This window comes from Ambystoma mexicanum, chromosome 10 (genome assembly GCF_040938575.1).
Source record: "Ambystoma mexicanum isolate Mex_15411 chromosome 10, UKY_AmexF1_1, whole genome shotgun sequence".
NCBI classification, from domain to species: Eukaryota; Metazoa; Chordata; class Amphibia; order Caudata; family Ambystomatidae; genus Ambystoma; species Ambystoma mexicanum.
Window position 1 is genome coordinate 973,411,818 of NC_090932.1, and position 17,152 is coordinate 973,428,969.

Sequence of the window (17,152 nt, forward strand, 5' to 3'; positions counted from 1 at the left end):
ACCGAAAACTGGGAAATCTCACCAAAGCGCCTGCAATGAAGTACTCAAACTAGGATCAAACACATCAAGCACACGTGTGACACATGGCAACTCACCTTGAAATGCATCTGAGTAACACACCTAGTTGAGGAGAGGTTAACACCTAGCATGGAATTTGGGAATGCACCTTCAATGGGTGCTCAGTTGTTGATTTTCGCGCAATGCATTTGGCGACTAGTGGGTCCTGGCACCATTGACTTTACCCCTCTTCTAATTTGAGCTGCTCTTATGTACATCAAGCCAGGGCCTTCACTTTGATCCCCCTTCCACGGGATAGTTACAAATGCTCCACCCCTGATCCCCAAAACCTTGCAGGTGCCAGTAAGAACCCTAATGGAAATGTCACTTGTGCCTGCACACAGATTGGAAGGGTGGGTCTTCAAGTTGGTGGAGGTGGTCTGGCTAAGCAGTTGGCAGCTTCAGTCACAAAACCTCAAGGCTCATTAAATTGAGAGTACTGCAGGTTTCCTGCATTGGTGTCTCAACTTTAGCCATACGTCCATGATAACATTGTAAGTTGCAACAATGATCTCTGGCACAACCCTTGGACATACAGGGTGTAATGTTTTGATTGATAGAATCAGTACAGTCAGGCTCATGGACAAATGAGGTACCACAGATTAGCGAAGCATGCATGCACTCAGGGTTATCAAGCCTCGGCAGTGGCATGATAACTCTGACATATAAATATTATACATGAGAAATCAATCAATAAATGACATATCAATCATGTCGGTAGTGCTTACCTTAAACCATGAATACAGAGTCAAACATTAGGGGCTTATTTATCATGCACAATTGTGGAAGGTAGCCTTACTGTGCTTTTAGCCCATTTGTGTTAGCTTAATTGTGAAAGTTAGCCATAGCGTGTATTTAGCCCAATTGTGCAACCTACATAGATAGCACCCAGGATGTAGACACTGTTGTTTTTACAGCTAACCCATGTTCCTCTCACACACCACCCCTTCATAACTTAGGTGAAGGCACAGGTTCATTCCACACACCCGGCACTCACATACAGCACACACAATATTGCACAACACCTCTGCCATAGGAATGAAGCTACCTTTAATGACAAACATTTGAATTGTAGCTTCCCACATAATTCTCTGCCGCATTAAACGCAGTCCACACCTGTTTAGTTCACAGTATACCTCCATTGAACCCATCCACATTCCATTCAGCCATGGGTGACTAGCAGGGTCTTGGCCACCCTCCCATAACTTTAATGGCTGAAATGCACACACGCATAATAGCACCCCTAGTCCCTTTTTCCCAAATTTGGAACAAATGTGTGTTGGGACCATAATCATGGTTAAAGCTGCTATACAGATGACAAAATGAATGAATGTATGAATGAATTAATTTGGCACACATTGTTATGATAATGCTCAAAACGTTGGTGTGGTATTGTATGAAGAGTTACACAGCATCTGTAAACTGGCCATTGCTACATGGCTAGTTTCCCGTGGCATACCGATGTGCAGGAACAGATAAGGACTGGAAAAGTCAGTGCTTGCATTCCCACTCTGAAAGTGTGAAACTTAAGTTTAGAATGGTGTAAGAATATATTAGTGCACCTATGGGAGAAGTCAAAACCTTACAGTATGCCTCTGGACAAGGCCTGCTACAGGTCTGCAATGTCATAGATATGAAAGAAAGCCATACAGGATGTTCCATGCTTCATAGGAGAATGGCACATTGCTTCTCTAATACCTCTACTCGCAACCGACTGCCGCTTTCCACAATCACACCTTCTGTTTATCCTGCATGCTTTCTTGGGATGCTTCCACTTTCATAAAGCAATACGCGTTGTCATCATTTGAACTCAAAAAAAGGGGGACTTAAAAGAGGTTACTGTATATTACTGCACACTAGTTCATGTCTGTGTGTGTACGATTTACCACAACAATGCCGCAAAACACATAGGGGGTAATTCATAGAATTTAATGCACAAGCGGCGCACACGGCTGGCGCACAGTGAGCGCGTGCAAATCTCTGCACCAGCCTCGTGTGCTAAAATCCATTTCCGCGCACAGCGTATTCATGGATTTCAGCTACCGAAACCAGCCGTGGCGCACAGTGGCGCAGCGACCCTGCAGCAGCGCAGTATTACTGGGGTTCGCGGGACGTTTCACACGCGATTGGCCCTGTGCGGGCGGGGTACGTGTATATCAAGGGTGTGCGGGAAGTTTCACACGCGATTTCAGCAGGGTACGTGTATTACAGGGGAGCGTGGGAAGTTTCACGTGCCATTTCAGCAGGGTACGTGTATTTCAGGGGTGCGCGGGAAGTTTCACACGCGATTTCAGCAGGGTACATGTATTTCAGGTGTGCGTGGGAAGTTTCACATGCAATTTCAGCGGGGTACGTGTATTTAGGGGGTGCCGGGGAGTCCTACACGTGATTTGGCAGTGTGGGTCCTCCCAGGTGTTCCCTGTACACCCTCCACAGCCCCTGCAGGCAGCCCACACCACAGGGGACTACCCTGCACCCCTGGTCATGTCCCGCAGGCAGCCCACCCAACATGGGCATGCCCCCCAGCAAAGGCACATGTCTCCTTGCACTACTGATCACCAACTCATGTCCCCTTGCACCCCCACCCCCCAGCAGTGCAGGGCACCTGCCAGCAGGCCCCCACTCATGTCCCACTCATGTCCCCTTGCACCCCCACCCACCAGCAGTGTGGGGCACCTGCCAGCAGGCCCCCACTCATGTCCCCTTGCACCCCCAACCCCCAGCAGTGTGGGGCACCTGCCAGCAGGCCCCCACTCATGTCCCCTTGCACCCCCACCCCCCAGCAGTGCGGGGCACCTGCCAGCAGGCCCCCACTCATGTCCCACTCATGTCCCCCTTCACCCTCACCCCCAGCAGTGCAGGGCACCTGCCAGCAGGCCCCCACTCATGTCCCACTCATGTCCCCTTGCACCCCCACCCCCCAGCATTGCGGGGTACCTGCCAGCAGGCCCCCACTCATGTCCCACTCATGTCCCCTTGCACCTCCACCCCCCAGCAGTGTGGGGCACCTGCCAGCAGGTCCCCACTCATGTCCCCTTGCACCCCCACACCCCAGCAGTGTGGGGCACCTGCCAGCAGGCCCCCACTCATGTCCCACTCATGTCCCCTTGCACCCCTACCCCCCAGCAGTGTGGGGCACCTGCCAGCAGGCCCCCACTCATGTCCCACTCATGTCTCCTTGCACTACCACCGCCCAGCAGTGCAGGGCACCTGCCAGCAGGCCCCCACTCATGTCCCACACATGTCACCCTGCACTCCCACGCCCCAGCAGTGCGGGGCACCTGCCAGCAGGCCCCCACTCATGTCCCCTTGCATCCCCACCCCCCAGCAGTGCAGGGCACCTGCCAGCAGGCCCCCACTCATGCCCCACTCATGTCCCCTTGCACCCCCACCCCCAGCAATGTGGAGCACCTGCCAGCAGGCCCCCACTCATGTCCCCTTGCACCCCGCCCCCCAGCAGTGTGGGGCACCCGCCAGCAGGCCCCCACTCATGTCCCACTCATGTCCCCTTGCACCCCCACCCCCCAGCAGTGCGGGGCACCTGCCAGCAGGCCCCCTCTCATGTCCCACTCATGTCCCCTTACACCCCCACCCCCCAGCAGTGCGGGGCACCTGCCAACAGGCCCCCACTCATGTCCCCTTGCACCCCCACCCGCCAGCAGTGCAGCGCACCTGCCAGCAGGCCCCCACTCATGTCCCAACCATGTGCCCTTGCAACCCCACCCCCCAGCAGTGTGGTGCACCTGCCAGCAGGCCCCCACTCATGTCCCCTTGCACCCCCACCCCCCAGCAGTGTGGGGCACTTGCCAGCAGGCCCCCACTCATGTCCCACTCATGTCCCCTTGCACCCCCACCCCCCAGCAGTGCAGGGCACCTGTCAGCAGGCCCCCGCTCATGTCCCACTCATGTCCCCCTGCACCCCCACCCCCCAGCAGTGTGGGCCACCTGCCAGCAGGCCCCCACTCATGTCCCCTTGCACCCCTACCCCCAGCAGTATGGGGCACCTGCCAGCAGGCCCCCACTCATATCCCACTGATGCCCCCTTGCACCCCCACCCCCAGCAGTGTGGGGCACCTGCCAGCAGGCCCCCACTTATGTCCCCTTGCACCCCCACCCCCCAGCAGTGTGGGGCACCTGCCAGCAGGCCCCCACTCATGTCCCCTTGGACCCCCACCCCCCAGCATTGCAGGGCACCTGCCAGCAGGCCCCCACTCATGTCCCCTTGCACCCCCACCCCCCGGCAGTGCCGAGCACCTGCCAGCAGGCCCCCACTCATGTCCCCTTGCACCCCCACCCCCCAGCAGTGTGGGGCACCTGCCAGCAGGCCCTCACTCATGTCCCACTCATGTCCCCTTGCACCCCCACCCCCCAGCAGTGCGGGGCACCTGCCAGCAGGCCCCCACTCATGTCCCACTCATGTCCCCCTGCCCCCAGGTCATGACGATCCTCAATCATGGCCCTTATAGCCAGCCTCCCCAGCCCAAAGACCCAACCAAGTATTGCATCCACCCACATATAAAAGGAAATTACATGATACAACCCCAATGGCAAGTATGTAAATGAAAACATGTCCGTCAAACACACACAATGGTTGCAAGTGAATGTAAAAACCCATATCATGACATACATGAAACCAATGAGATAATACCACACATCGAAGTATGAAGAAAAAAATGTATTAAAAGCAACATGAATGGAATTAAAATCAAACAAACAACAATGGGAATAAGAAAAGGAAAGCTGCATGTCTGTAAAATAATGAAAATCAAGAAATCATAATCCAAAGGAAAGGTGTCCAAAGTCACAGTCCAACAAAGCAAATCCAAGGGAAAAACAAAAGTGAAAACCATTGCTCCATGGGGAAATCCAAAAAAAGAGATGAATCCAATAGTGAACTATATACAGATGAACAATCCATTGTCCATGATCCCAACTGAAGAAATACTACCTAATTAAAAACTATATACAGAAACGTGGTGCATTGTCCAAGCGCAACCAAAATACCAAAGGAAACCTAACACTATCTAACTATTTACAAGGACAGCGGGGTAGTCCAACGGCTCACTTTTGGATGTCCCGGGCCAGGGCATCATCGAACTCCTGCTCAATGTCCCGGAGGTGGTCCTCTTCCATGGCCCCGAGGGTTCGCAGGGACGATGACAACTGGAACTCCAGGTCCCTGCGAATGGCCTCGAGGCACTGGCCCGCCTCAGGGCCCTACACATGGAGTTCTCCGCCCTGACTATCGTGAGCCATGCCTCTTCAGCCCGCTGACGCTCTGCATCTATCGCATGGCCCAACCGCTGCCACACGGAAGACACTTCCCGTCCAGGGTCCTCCTGCCCTCCGGCCGATGCCTGCCCCTCGGATGTTGATGGCCCAGAGCCATCATTGCTCCCACCTACAGGCTGCTCCTGCTGCTGCTGTCCATGTGCCCTGTCCAATGGTGCCTGCACATCCTCCATCTGCTGGTCTCCAGTTGTGGTGTCCACCCCTGCTTAACCGCCAACTCCCGACAGTGGCAGGGATGGGATCTCCACCAAGCTGGCTGTGTTGGTCAGGCCAGGTCCACAGGGGGCCCTGGTGGAATCTGGGCCGGAAGACGATGTGGAGAACGACTGGCACATAGCCCCCACAGAGGAGGAGAGGTCCGCCAGAGTGCGTGTCACATGTAGGAACCCTCCGACCAAGGCCCCTCTCAGCAGTGCCACGTCACGACGCTGCTCTTCATGATGGCGTGCGTTCTCCGCCCAGGAAGAACGCATGTCATCACGAATGACACGCGTGTGCAACGTGATACCCACCAGGATGGATCCCATATGGTTGTGGGACCCCTCGTCCGCAGGTAGTGGAGAGGCAGGTGACATGGCACTCTCCCCTACCTGCAGACGGGCCTGGGACAGGGCCTCCCTGCTGGTGCATGATGGTGCAGTCACAGGGTCAAGGACAGCGACATGCACAGGCCCCTCCGCGGTGACCTGTGCTGCCTCCTGTCCCTGGCCCTGGACTGCACCACTTGCACCAGTGGTACTACCCCCACTAGGCCCCGTGTGCGGCTCAGTAGCGGGCTCCTCTTCCTCTGTGGAGACCACCAACCTGGATGTCTCCACACCGTCTTCCGCCATTGGAAGCCACTGTGGGGGCTCACCCGGCCCTTCCGCCACAGCCGTTGAGGCAGACGCAGCACCAGCCCCCTCGCTCCCGGATGATGGTAATTCCTGGGAGGGTGGCTGGGCCTTGCGTCGCCGCCCAGTGGAGGCATCCCCGCCGCTTGGCTCCACAGCACCGTCTCCGCCCTCTTCTTCACTTGACGCTGCGTAGAGGAAGACATAGAACACAAGCATCAGGGAACAGTACAAAATACCCTAGACAGGAAGCAATAACACACGAGTGGCACTGTCAAATGTCACTTCCATCCTGTCATTCCACAACACATGGGTGAATGCACACAACACACATGCAGAAACAGTCCGGGCGCCTGCAATCAACATCAACATCCATGTAGAAGGGCCTCTGGAAACCAAGATGTTGCCTTCAAAGTCACATGCATCCATGGCGTTTCAAAGCAACACACACACTTCTCAGACACACACACACACATGTGCACCATACATGTACATGACATCAGCACCCATTCCTCACCCCCCCTCCATGTCCAGGAACAGAGACAGCCATGCATTCATGTGTGCATTCCACATAGAGCTCTCCATGTTGCTTTAAGACACATGCACCAACCATGTGGCTCACACATAACTGGTCTCACATGCATGACCATGATGTCCCTGCACACACACACATCCATACATGGCCTATGTCACACATATAGGCACACATCAGACTACCAGCACACTGCAACATGCCCTGTCTCACACAGCAATGCTTGGCCACTCACCGCTCAACTCCAGACGGGTCTGCCTCCCAAGGATCTGGGCGTGGAGCGCTGGGCCTACGCGTTCCAGGACCCTCATCTGGATGGCACTCAGGCGTGCCCGGCCCCCCTCCACGAGGCGCCGGGCCTTGTGGAGGGTCCTGGACCTGAAGTCCTCCCAGCGCTTCTTGACGTGCTTGATGTCGCGGGTTGCCACCCCCTCCGCGTTGATGGCAACCACTACGTCGTCCCAGATCCTCTACCGTCCTTCCTTGTTGGTGCGTGATGTTCCAAAGAGGGCAACATAATGCCCCAGGACATGCTCCACCAGGACACCAACTTCGGTGGCAGTGAAGCTGGTGGCCCTCTTCCTCTCTGGCTGGGGATTGCCAGTGGTGCCAGATGGTGTAGTGCCCGACATGGCAACCCCAGAGGCAGGAGTGGGTGGGCAACTGGGTCCTGGGGCTGGGCTGTGGAGCGATGGTGTCCCAGTCAAGAGTCTTCTGTTCCAGCAGGGGTGGACACAGCAACTCCCCTGCAGATGGCTGACGTGCAGGCACCAAATAGCAGGGCACGTGGGCAGCAGGCAGACAGGCAGCAGCAGATGGCTGCTGGGAGCGTGATCGGGGTTCTGGGGGGCAGGAAAATAGCCTTCTGGGCAGGAGCGTGGTCTTCCGTGTGTGTACGCGTGGCCAGCTTGATACGGAGTGATTTGGCACGTGAAAAACGTGTAATTCGAGGAAAGGCCCTTAGCGCGTAAGCACGTCACCACATGTACGCGATATCATTGGACCTAAGGCCCTTAGCGCGTAAGCGCGTCTGTGACGTATTGTGCTCGGGCGTTGTCCTTTTGTGTGTAAAACTTGCCGCGCTCCCCTGAAATTCAAGTACTCCCTCGACCATGGCCCTTTCGCGTGTGAAACTTCCCGTGAACCCCGTAATACACGTATCCTGCTGAAAATGCGGGTGAAACTGGACGCGAACCCCAGGAATACACGTACCCTGCTGAAAACACGGGTGAAACTGCACGCAAAGCCCGTAATACACGTACCCTGCTGAAAACGCGGGTGAAACTGGACACAAACCCCAGGAATACACGTACTCCGCTCAACAGGGCCCTTTCACGTGTAAAACTTCACACTGTACCCCAGAACTACACGTACCCCGCACAAGGCCAACGTTCCTGGGGTTCGCGTGAATTTGCACCCGCGATAGGCCCTGTGCGAGTGTGGTACGTGTATTTAAGGGGTTCGCGGGAAGTTTCACACGCGATTTAGCTGTCAGAGCGGGGTACATGAATTTCGGGGGTGCGCAGGGAATCCTACACGTGGATTGGTAGTGTGGGTCCTCCAGCTGTTCCCTCTACACCCTCCATGTCCCCTGCAGGCAGACCACACCACAGGGGACTACCCCGCACCCCTGGTCATGTCCCGCAGGCAGCCCATCCACCATGGCCATGCACCACAGACAAGCCACCTGTCCGCTTGCACCACTGATCACCAACTCATGTCCCCTTGCACCCCCACCCCACAAGCAGTGCAGGGCACCTGCCAGCAGGCCCCCACTCATGTCCCCTTGCACACTCACCCCCCAGCAGGGCGGGGCACCTGCCGGGAGGCCCCCACTCATGTCCCCTTGCAACCCCACCCCCCAGCAGTGCAGGGTACCTGCCAGCAGGCCCCCACTCAGGTCCCACTCATGTCCCCCTGCACCCCCACAGCCCAGCAGTGCAGGGCACCTGCCAGCAGGCCCCCACTCATGTCCCACTCATGTCCCCCTGCAACCACACCCCCCAGCAGGGCGGGACACCTGCCAGCATTTCCCAACACATGTCCCCCAGCCAACACGTCATCACAATCTAGATCCCTGGCCCTTATGGGCAGCCTCCACATGCCAAACACCCACCCAAGAATTGCATCCACCCACTTAGAAATGCCAATTACATGATACAACCCCAATGGCAAGTAACTAAATGAACACATGTCCGTCACATACACACAATGGGTGCAAGTGAATTTCAAAACCCATATCATGACATGCATGAAACCAATGAGATGATACCACACATCGAAGTTTGATGAAAAAAATGTATTAAAAGCAACATGAATGGAATTAAAATCAAACAAACGACAATGGAAATTAAAAAAGAAAAGCTGCATGTCTGTAAAATAATGAAAAACAACAAATCATAATCCAAAGGAAAGGTATCCAAAGTCACAGTTCCAAAAATGAAATCCAAGGGCAAAACAAAAGTGAAAACCATTGCTCCATGGGGAAATCCAAAGAAAAAAGTTGAATCCAACCGTGAACTATATACAGATGAACAATCCAGGGTCCATGATCCCAACTGAAGAAATGAAACCTATCAAAAACTCCTACCTAATAAAAAAAAACTATATACAAAAATGTGGTCCATTGTTCTAAAGGTCCAAAATAAAGAAAAAACCAAAGGAAACCTAACACTATCTAACTATTTACAAGGGCAGCGGGCTAGTCTGACGGCTGACTTTTGGATGTCCCGGGCCAGGGCATCATCAAACTCCTGCTCAATGTCCCGGAGGCGGTCCTCTTCCATGGCCCCGAGGATTCGCAGGGATGATGACATCTGGAACTCCAGGTCCCTGCGAATGGCCTCGAGGCACTCGGCCCGCCTCAAGGCCCTACGCATGGTGTTTCCGCCCTGACCATCGTGAGCCGTGCCTCTTCCGCCCACTGCCGCTCCGCATCTATCGCATGGCCCAACCGCTGCCACACGGAAGACACTTCCCGTCCAGGGTCCTCCTGCCCTCTTGTCGATGCCTGCCCCTCCGATGATGAAGGCCCCGAGCCATCATGGCTCCCACCTTATTGCTGCTGCTGCTGTGCTGCTGCCTGTGCCCTGGCTCCTGCTGCCTGCACATCCTCCTCCAGCTGGGGTGCAGTTGTGGAGGTGGCCACCCCTGCTGGACGTCCGACTCCCGACTGTGGCAGGGATCTGTTGTCTGGCCGCAGGGTCAGAGGCAGCTCCACAGGGCACCCAGGTGATACATGGGTAGGAAGACGGCATGGAGGACGACAGGGGCATAGGGGGTTCAGTTGAGGAGGGGGTCGGAACAAGGTCCAGGAAAAGGAGGAATCCAGCCCTGGTGAGCTGTCCCAGTGGGTCACTGTGGTCAACGAGTCATGCGAGAAGACGTGCAGTCTCCTCATGAAAAGACTGCAGGTCACCTCGCATGGCACGTTGACGCAACGCCACCCCACCCAGGACAGGCTCAACCTGGTGCCGGATAGCCACATCCGCAGGGAGAGGAAGGCCAGTTGGTGCAAGCCAATCCCCTCCCTGAGAACGTGTCTGGACGTAGGCATCCCTGCTGGTGCAAGATGATGCAGTGACACGATCAGGGACAGGATTGCACACAGGCACCTCCGCGGCGGCCTGTGCTGCCTTCTGTTCCTGGTCCTGCACTGCACACTAGCACCAGTGGAATCCCCACCTCCAGACCCCGTCTCTGTCCCTTGCACGGCCTCCTCCTCCACCAAACCCCCCACCAACCTGGATGACTCCATGCCCTCTTCCTCCGTTGGGCCCTGTGGGGTCTCAGCTGCCCCTTCTGCTGCCGAGGAGTCCAACTCCGACCTCCGCCTCTTGGACCTCCCCTCAGCAGCTGCGGCCTGGGACCCGGCACCGGACTCCCCACTCCCCGACGAGATGACAACCTGGGAGGGGAGCCGGGCCTTGCGTCTCCGGCTGGCGGTGCGATCCCTGCCGCTGTGCTCCACAGCACCTTCTCCGCCCTCTTCATCAGTTGACGCTGCAGACAGGGAGAAATAAAACACAGGCATCAGGGCACTGTACAATGGACTCAAACACACATGACAGTTCCACATGAGTGGCATTGTCAAACTTCAGACATGGCATCACAATCCCCAACACACATGTCATTTTGACTCACACATATGAGCTATTCCACAGCCATATTGCAACAGCTAGCACCATCCATACACATACAACAGCATGAGCAGCCAAAGGTGAGCCAGACATCAAATGAAACACAGGGAGTGCACTACACATGCACAAACGCCACCACACTTACATGCATGTGTACACCTCCGCCAACTGTCGCAGTGTTGAGATCGGCATCCATGTCACATCTGCAAATCAGTTTTCCACATATCAGTGTCACATGCATCCATGTTGCATCACTGTTGCACCCTTGTCAAATAGACACACATGCACATGTACACGGTGCACATACATGCAGCTGGAACCAACATCCATGTGTGACACCACAACCATGCCAACTGACATACATAGTAATCCAAACATGTGTGCTCACACATCTGCATTTGGCTTACATGCTTACCCACACATACACCAGCCATGTGTCTCACACATGAAAGGACTTGCATGTGTCTGCCTCACAGCCCTGTACATACACATCCATACATGGCCCTAGAAAAACACATGTACAACCTGCACACTGCTGGCACACCACCACACGCACTGCTTCCAATCAGTATGCATGTACACTTACCGCTCGACTCCAGACGGGTCTGCCTCTCAAGGACCTGGACATGGAGCGCTGGGCATATGCGTTCTAGGACCGTTATCTGATGTTCCGACAGGTGGCCCCTTAGCATCTGCTGCCTTCAAGAGGCGCCGGGCCTTTTTGAGGGTCCTGGACCTGAAGTCCTCCCAGCGCTTCTTGACATGTTAGAAGTCGCGGACTGCCACCCTCTCCGCGTTGATGGCAGTCACGATGTCCGTCCAGATCCGAGTCCGTCCTTCCTTTTCGGCGCGGGTACTTCCGAAGAGGGCATCATACTGACCCAGGACTTGCTCCACCAGGACACCAACTTCGGTGGCAGTGAAGCTGGTGGCCCTCTGGCTCTCTAGCTGGGTCCTGGGGCTGGGCTGTGGAGCGATTGTATCCCAGTCGGGAGTCTTCTGTTCCAGCAGGGGTGGTCACAGCAACAGCACCCCTGGCTGAGGTGCAGGCAGCAAATAGCAGGGCACGCAGGCAGTCAGGCAGCAGCAGATGGCAGGTGGGAGCGTGCTCGGGGCTCTGGGGGACAGTGATTCGGCCTTTTGGGTAGGAGCGTGGTCTTCCGTGTGTGAACGCGTGGCCGGATTGATACGGAGTGATTTGGCACGTGAAAAATGTGCACGTCAGCGTGTGATTCGAGGAAAGGCCCCTAGCGCATAAGCGCGTCAGCACTCGTACGTGCTTTCATTGGACCAAAGGCTCTTCAAGCATAAGTGAACCACTATTATTGAATATTGGAAGTGTTGTTTACATTTCCACTATACAGAATTTGTATCTGTTTACCTGATTGCTTTCCTTTGATCACATTAATTGTTTTTCTTGAAAGTGTAATTTTTATCTTAACAATGGAACAGTTGTTGCATTTGCTTCACATTTCCTTTAAAAAAATGTAAATGTACTATTTTTCGAGTTGTATTAGTTGAATGAATGTATGAATGTCTGCTATATAGGATGTTTTTTATAAAATGAACTAATTAAAGATTTTTTACAATTTATAACAAAATAAAATGAATATTTGATGTAATATCCTTTGCCTTGTTCTTCAGTTGCTCTCGTGTTTCCGGCACCACCACCTGTTTCATATGTATTGCTTTACCTCTAGGTGTCGGGGTTTGGAGGTTCCCACTATTGTTTGTTGGTTCCTTCAAGCGTAAGCGCCTCTGTGATGTGATGCGCGCGGGCGTGCGCGGCCATTTCCCTTGTGACGTTAGCATAGTGGTTCAGCGCGTGTGAAAAACTGCATGTCCGTGTGTGAATGCGTGTAATCCGAGGAAAGGGCCATGCGTGTAAGTGATGTGACGCGCGCGGGCATTTCCCTCAGCACGGGTTAAAGGTGAGCGGGGACAGCAGTTTGCTGTACGTGCCTTTCGTGGAGACCGACGTGTGTTGCTGCTTCCTGTTGTTTCACACGCCATCACAACTTCACAGCTATCAAGGATGTATCTCTTTGTTTGGCTGGGGTATTGGCTACGCGTGTTTTTGTGCATCGCGCTAGTCAGACGGTGAGTCGCATACGCTATTTTTCCCACTGCGGGTGCCCCTGTGTATCGCACCCATTTTCGAGGTCATAGTAGCCTGCGTGTCCCACGCGTATGCGTTATTCGTGTTACTGGGTGCCACCGCGTACTGCGGGAGGTTGATTCCACACACGTAGGCTGCAGGGTTGCGTGCACGGTTTTACTGCAGTTTTGGGGTGCCTGAGCGTTGCGTGACCTGTCACTACATAACCGGGGTCACATACAGCCTTGCAGGTGCAGGGGGGCTGTTAACATCTTGTTTCCCACCCCCTTCGCCCCAATTGCCCAGGTCAATTGTGCTGTACACCTACCTTTGGCACTACTCCATCTGTGCCGGCACTACTCCATCTGTGCCATGGTTGGGAGGCCCGCAAAGGTGAGGGGCGCCTCAGCTGGGCGTACTCCTCGAGGCGGGCACGGTCGGGGACGTGGCTGTGGTGACCAGGGAGTAGGGGGACTCCAGGGTGTCCAGGGCGGCCACAGAGGGGGAAGAGGCAGGGGTGCGCCACTTGAGCACAATGTTGTGCCATGTGTCGGTGCAGTCATGCCACCACCCCCTGTGGTTCCGGGAGATGCAGCTTCTGCATTTGGCACTGGCACCTGTGTGACCCGGCAGTCCGTTCCATCGACTGCCACGGGCCCAAGGGTAGTGGTAGCTGCAGGTGCAGCTGTGGACACCGCCACCCAGGCTCAGGGTCTGCCAGCGCAGGCTGCGTTGGCATTTGAGGAGCCCTTGGAAGATTTACAACAGGCCAGGAGGGAAACCGTAGGGGCATGCAGGGCTGCTCTGATGAAGACACGTGTCCCTGGGGAAGTTATGTCATCAGCTGCCCCGAACAGCTGGGTGTTGGCAAGTGCAGGGGCAGATGCACTCAACAGCACCCCGGTTGTGAGTCTGCCAACCAGGAAGGTTGCACCTGCATCACAGGCTGGGACCCCACACACAGCCTCGACCTCCTGCACGTCGAGGAAGAAGCCTTTCTGCAAGCAGGAACTGGACTTCCTCGTGGACTATGTGCGGGGCCACAGCCGTGACATGATAGTGGGTGCCAATAGTCAGACTACGGCTGCCCACCGTGACACCCACTGGAAGCATGTTGCGGAACATGTCAGTTCTTTCGGCCATGAGGTGCACACTGCGCAAGAGTGCAAAAAGCGTTGGAATGACCTCAAACGCAGTGCTAAGGCTAAGAATGCCTCAAATTAAAACTTGACTCTGGTGACTGGCGGTGGGCCTGCACCAGAGGAGGAAGAGCTCACTCCGCATGAGTCACTCGTTGCAGAGTTCATACCACCTGAATCCGTCGAAGGAGTGGGAGAGATGCTGGACTTTGGTGCCCAGTCCAGTGAGTGTTGATGCGTGTTTGTTGAGGACGCGTGCGTTTTACTTGTGGGATGTGTTGTGCATGATTGCCACTACATGTGACGTGTACATGGTTCTGATCTGTAAGTAATGCAATGCTTCCGTGATGCATGTCTGCTCTGCTGGATGGTGGACATGTGGAGCAGACGGGGACTGTCCGCATCACCACTATTGCACCCTACTCACATGCTGGTTACCAGTATACCCCTCCGGTCCATGTTCCAGCTCACTGGCCCTTCTGCATGTGGCGTGGGGTGACCTTCCTCTCAGCCCAGGCACAACGTCATAGCATGACTGACAAGCATGTGTCCTCTGCCTTCATGCGGGTACTCCATGTAGGCATGCTCCCTTGCCCCTCCTCCGCCACTCTGCACCCCAGTTCCACCTTTGCACTGGTCTGCTTCAATCTTGCCATTGTGTACTTTCCTGTTCATGCGTCCTGTGTACATGCTAACGTCCAGCGGACAATCTGCCAGACATATGCTGTGTGGTACAGCCTTAGTACTTGATGCAGGGTATCTCACATGTACTGAGCATAGGTGAGATGCCCCGCAGGGACATGAGTGCCCATTCATGCTCCATGTGCATTGCACGCATGCCCCTGTGTCCTTGACTGAATTATCACTGTAATACAAGTCCTGGGTGACATACATTGCATGGCATCTCATCAGCTTTCCCATGTCAACTGTGGCTCAGTACTGCGTTGGACACATGTTTAGGGTGTGACAATCTGTGAGGGTCACAGGCCTCAGCCTGTTTAATGGCCAATGACTCTGTCCGACTGTTGTAGTGTCTTCTTCACACGTGGGCGGCCTCCAGAGTTTTCATCATGTGTCCTGCTTACTGTGCCATCATCATTTGCAGTGTTGTCACTTGAATCACATTAAGCTGTTGATGCCAGTCAACACTGCCTGTCAATGCACAGGTCTATGGTCAGCCTTTTGATACCATGCTAGGCATCCCTGCTTTTGTACTTGGGTGGAGGGGTGCTTTGCTTGTAGATATGCTACCCATTGAATGCACAGTGCACGCGATGCCTGAATTTGACCTTGCACTGCCTTCACATTTCCTGACACACACCATGGAGTCCTTGTACATGTAGGTAGTGAGTGACATACACATTTTATGCACTGCATAGACCCACTTCTATGCAACTGATCACAGAAGCAATTCAAAGTTTACCCAGCATGCATGCCAGGTTCTATTTTGTGTGTCACATGTCTGCCTGATGTGTTTGTTGTCGGTGTGTGTGTGTGTTGTGTGCTTCTGACATGTGTAGTGACCTTTTTTCTCTCTATTTTTCAGGTGATGACGCAATGGAGGCGGAGGATGGTGTTGTCATGCCAGACACAGGGTTGTTACCACTACATCAACCCGGCACAAGTGGGGGTCGTGGGGTGGTAGGCCCCGAAAACCCCCAAATGCTACAGTCCATCTTGTCTCTGGCTGCCTATGAGTCCAGCCCTGATGACGACTCTGACGTCCATGTCGAGTTGGATGAGCATCAAGTCCATGTGTCAGGGGTGAGTGATTCGGATGTGGACACTCCTCTGTCCGCGACACCTGTACTGAGGGGTTAGACAGTCTTGGTTCCTCCGCCCGTGGTGGATCGGGATGCAGGGTCACCCTCCACACCAGTCACTGATGTGCCTGGGCCATCACGTCGACGGGGGCATGTAGTCGTGCAGCCGCGGGCGGTGCCAACACAGCGAGGACACCCGGTCCTTGGGTCCCGCAGGGGTCAAGTGCAGCAACGCGGTCGCCGCGCGCAACTGCAGTATACTGAGTGGGAGCAAGACATGCCTGCCAATTCAGAACGGCAGGGGGCAGCAATGGAGAACATCGCTGAGAGCATGGAGCATGTGGCCCGATCTGTGCTCCCCCCTGCTAGGCAGGTGCTTCCCCAGCAGCAGGCGGCACGGTCCACTGCCCGCTCACTCAGGCTGGGCATGGTGACCTCAGACAGGGCACTCCAGGCTGAAATGTCGTCTCTGCGTCAAGCAATTGCTGCTCACGCAGAGGTGCACATGGATGCCCTGAGGGAGGAGTATGCTTCCCTCAAATCCACTCTGTGTGTCCTTATGATGTCCCAGAGGCAGCGGGCAGAGGAGAGGTTTGCACAGCTTGAGCGTACCATCTCGGCTGAGCTACAGGCTTGCCGAGAGGTGCAGCGGTTGTCCAGCCAGGCCTTGCAGGAGGAACTCCGTGTTACACATGCTACCTTGCAAGAGGAAGCTCGTGTATCACGTGAGGTTCTGCATGCAGACCTACGTCACATCGCCACACAGAACCAGGCTCACCCGTCTGGCAGACTTGCTGCCGTCGAGGGGCAAGCTGCAGCTAGGCGTGGCCAGGCTACTTTGCCACGTCCTCCTTTCCAGGATGAGCCAGACTCGGACGACCATCTATCTCCCACATAGGTCGGGCTGTGCAGGCGTTGAGCCCATGGAGGTTTTTTTTTGGCTCAGCATCATCGCATGTGGGTGTTGAGCAGCACCCTGTACCTCCCCCATCCTGGGTGCCTCCCCTGCCCCCCGTGTCGTATGTGGCCATGTTTGATTTTTCTTTTAGTTTAGTTAGTTAAGTTTCTGTTTGATAGTTAGTTTAATTAGGTAATGTAGGTTTTTCATAGTTAGTGTAATTAGTTAATATAGTTTAAAATTGCTTGTCTATTGTGCTTTCATGTGATGGTGCAGTGCTTTGTGGCTTTTGAAAGCATCCACTGTCTGTTCCAGCTGGGCCCTTCAGGCCTGTCTTGTGTATGTGTTTGCTGCTTGGGGTCCTTGACTCACATATGCCACTCCTGCCTCCCTTATCCATG